The sequence below is a fragment of the Alligator sinensis genome, unplaced genomic scaffold, assembly GCF_000455745.1.
Source record: "Alligator sinensis unplaced genomic scaffold, ASM45574v1 scaffold156_1, whole genome shotgun sequence".
Taxonomy (NCBI): Eukaryota; Metazoa; Chordata; order Crocodylia; family Alligatoridae; genus Alligator; species Alligator sinensis.
In genome coordinates this window covers 6,120,502-6,124,774 of record NW_005841844.1, presented here as the reverse complement: position 1 = coordinate 6,124,774, position 4,273 = coordinate 6,120,502, and positions in this window count along the sequence as shown.

Genomic DNA, 4,273 nt, shown 5'->3' with positions numbered 1-4,273 from the left:
TACTAGTTAGTAGGCCTGTGCAAAGCAGCAAGTATTTGCTTCAGATTCAGATTTGGCTGATTCAGAAGGAAAGTGATTCGATTTGGTGATTCGAATCACTGTCCCAATTCAATTTGGCCAATTCGGATCCACAGATTCAGCAACAATTTGGAGATTCAGCCATAGACTAAACAGGAAGCAGTCCTCAACCATGGTGGACACAGCTGCCTCCAACTAGTAAGTTTGTTGTGGTGGGCAGAGTGGGGAGAGAAGAGGCATGGTGGGGGCAAATCAATGCCCCCACAGTGAGGGAGGGATTGTGGCTGGGGTTGGCACAAGCTGCCCAGGTGGTGTGGGGGGCTGTGCACACTGCTGGTCCAGGAGCTGCTCTTCTGGTGGATCCTCCGGTGGCTCTTGCCACCAGTCCAGAAGGGCATGAGAGAAGGCGTGTGCCTCCAGATCTGTATGGTGCGGGCTAGGCTGGGCTGTGCTCTGGATGGGCGGTGGAAGGCACTGGGAGCAGGGGCTATGCCCTCCCACCACTCGCCCAGCCGGGACAGGGAGGCATGGGATGGTGCCGCTGTGCTGTCTCGGAAAAGTGGTGTGAAGTGATGGAAGGTGCTCCAGCCTCTTTGCACCTCCCAGACAAGCCTCAGCTTCACCCTACCATGCCCCAGCTGGGCGAGAAGTGGCAGGGCATGGGGGCAGGTGCGTGCACCCAGATTGGGGGGGGGGCTGGCGGCAGGGGCTATGAGGAATTTTAGAGTGGCTGCAGCAGTCCCATAGCCCCTGCTCCACTGTGCTCTGTGGGGCAGGCGGAGCCAGGGCTATGCTCCAGGCTGCAGCTGGGGATAGCCACCTGGAGCACAAGCCTGGCTCCACCCGCCCCGCAGAGTACAGCCCAGCAGTGGGTGGCTACGGCTATCCTCCCTGAGCGCAGCTTGGCCCAGCCCACTCCACGCAGATCCGGGGATACACACCTGCTCACATGCCCTCCCGGACTAGCAGTGCACAGTGGTGCACAGTGGCGGGAGCCCGCCACCCTGAGTTTCGCACCCCCCGCCCCACCTAGGCAGCTTGTCCCAGCGCTGACTCTCTCGAAATTGATTTGGAGCCTTCTGAATTGATTTGGACCTTTTAATGGGTCTCCTGATTTGGAGATTCGGCTGCCAAATCGGGCCGAAACTCCTCTGAATTGAATTTGCTACCGAAGCTTTGCTCATTCACTTAAAGCAATCTCAGTTTTGAGTAAGAACACTGAAATGTGATTATAAAATATGACAAAAATTTACATTTTTCCTCACTACATATGCACTTTATTCTTAGTTTGACATAATTCTAGAATAATGATGTATATTCTTGAACCCCACCGTGGGAAAATTATTAACTTCTTACATCTATATGGAAAAAGAGGATTCCTATAAAAAGTGCATTTATTTCAGTCTGGTGCAAACTCAGTCATTTCGGGCACAGACAGAAGTGCAGCTCCCTGCTGCAACTCAGAACACTGCTGGAAGTGTTCTGAGTTATAATGATCCCCTAGAACAAACAGAAGTTCACTGTTGGTTCCAGAAGGGAGTGGAATCTAGCAGATGGGTGGCAGCCTGCAGCTGGTTTTTCCTAGCAAGGGCCCCTCCTCCCTCCCAGCCTGTCCCTGTTATCACAATGGGAGAGGGGAAAGGGAGCAGAGGGAGCTCATTCTAAGGATTCTCTAGCTAGTGCTGGAGGGTGGGGTGGGTGGGTTGTAGCCCCACCCACCTCAGTGGGGGTCTCCGATATACCTGTCTCACTCTCCAGCGGGAGGTGAAATATTGCCAAACTGAACTCCCTCCTCCCCCTTTCCCCGCCTATTCTGAAAATAGTGACAGGCTGGGATACAGCACAGATACAAGTTACAGAAGACTCCATGTTTTGGAATGTCTTCATCTGAATCCTCAAGCAATGAGGGTTCAGATTTTCACCCTATTGGCCATTTTTGAAGTGGTCTTTTGAAGCTATAAACTGCGTTCTGTGGCCAGGTTGGGTGAAAATTCTTACTTCTGTCTGTGCCCTAGTTCACATTTAAAATATCACTGAAAACAGGAAGGCCTTGAACTATCTTAACTACTACAAACACTTAGAATACAGAAAATTATTATATAAAAAGCAGAACCCACCACCATGATGTTTTTGAATGAAAGTAGCTGTGGGTACTATGCTTAGTGTTGACGTTTTGTATTAGATGTGTATTACAAATGTGTATTATCCTGAAATAGGCCTCCAGATTTAAAAATGTACTACCAAATAAATTTCTAGTATCCAATATTGAACTGTTAAATGGGTGGTATATTCTACTACTGATCACACTTATGAAAGCCTGAAAAATAAAAACAAGATCAAATAAAAAACTTTTAATATGTGCTAGGAGCTATTTTGTTGTTTTCTTAATGGCAATTGTAGATCATATTTGCTGTTTCCTGTACTGACTCTAGTGATTAAACTTTTAATAAACTACAGTATCTCTAGAAGATTTTAATTAAATTTTCTCTTTCTAGGCTATTTTCATATCATGTAAACTTTTAACAAGCTACAATCATCTTCCATAGAACTGAAAATGAATTGAAATTCTGTCATGCAAAGTTTAACTGACATTTTTATAATTATATACGAGGAACTACATTAAAACAATGTCAATGTTTTAATGAAGCACCTAGCTATCATTATACAGTACTCGTAATTTGGATCTTTTGTACTGGATATAGCTATGAAAGGACCCTGTGACTGTCATGGACAAATATGAGAGAATTATTATGTGAAAAACCAAAATTGAAAGGGCAGAGTTAATATCTTTTACAGAAAACCATCTGTGCAATGGAGCCTATGAGCATGTGGTAATTTGACAGTGCCTCTTCAAATGCTACTGCTGGGATTTATTTTTTAAGGGCATTAAATGCTCTGGCAGCTTCACCAAAAAAAAAGAGAGCATGGATCTTTTATTATAAGTTCAATATGATACAACATGTGAAAGTCATAAGGAGATACAAGGTGTGATCCTACCTGTCACACCACGCAATGCTGGCAGAATGCTGATTGCCATGATATATACATAGCTAGACTGAGTCATGATATGGAGAAAGCCCAGTCACTGGAAAGTGATGAAGCTGAGGGTAATAACTGTATGATTACATATTTATTCAGTAACATAGACACATCCTGGCAGTTTTGGATCACTCCTGTCATTTTATAAAAGAGAGCTGTGCTGCTCTCCACTACTTTAATATACACCTGAAGTGCTACTTTTTCTAATGGCCAGCAACAGATTGTTAATTTGTTCACTGGACTGGTCTCCTCCATTAAATTCTTCTTTATTATTGTCTTATTATTCTCCTGATGTTCCCAAATTTCATGTTGGCTTCTAGAATAATATATATGCATGATAATTAATATGGATTTGCTTACTGAATCATCTCATTGCTGTAAATAATCCTATCCAAAGGTTCATTGTACTTTCTTGATGGCATATTAAGCTGTTCCAATGAATGGTATTTTATACTAAAATGCCCACTACTCTATAGTATTTCATCAGTTTTCATGTTGGGTAGCCTTTCTAAAGGAGAATTAAATCTGCTGTCACAGACTGAAATTTTCATGCAAAGTGAGTAGCTCTACAGGCAAATCAGTAATTACATGCCAAAACTTGTATAGCAAATTTACATTCACAAAGGCTCAAGTGTGCTAGCAACTACAAGTTTTGTGGGTTCTGCTACTGCAGCTACCTTTTGAAAATACAACCTCCCATATGGAAGCTCTTCCAAGTAGCTATGTAAAATTGGAACATTTTTACTCGTGATTTCTGCTTATCTTCAACGTCTTCAGATCTGATGACTTTAATGACCATGTTATGATGCTTCTGTCTCTTACTGATGGGCTACCTAACCTTGGAGGTGCTTAAACTCACTCTCAATAGGTGTCTTCCTTTCTTTCTTTCTTACATAAACTTTATTAGCAAATCCAGCTTTTCAAATAACATATTTAACATTGAAAGATATAGCCAATCATATCAACATCCTTCCATCAACAGTGCTTCTTTAACTCAAGTCAGTGTCCACAGATGAGTTTGGTGTTCCTTTCTTTGTTGTCCTGTGGGGTCAGGCCAACTCTCAGGATCTCAATATTGCACTGTTAGACAGGAGGGTGTGACACAATTGCACATATACAAACACACAAATCAATTAAGTACACATACACTCACTAGGTGCATACATCCCTACTAGGCATACACACTCATACTAGCAACTCAGATACACACACATTC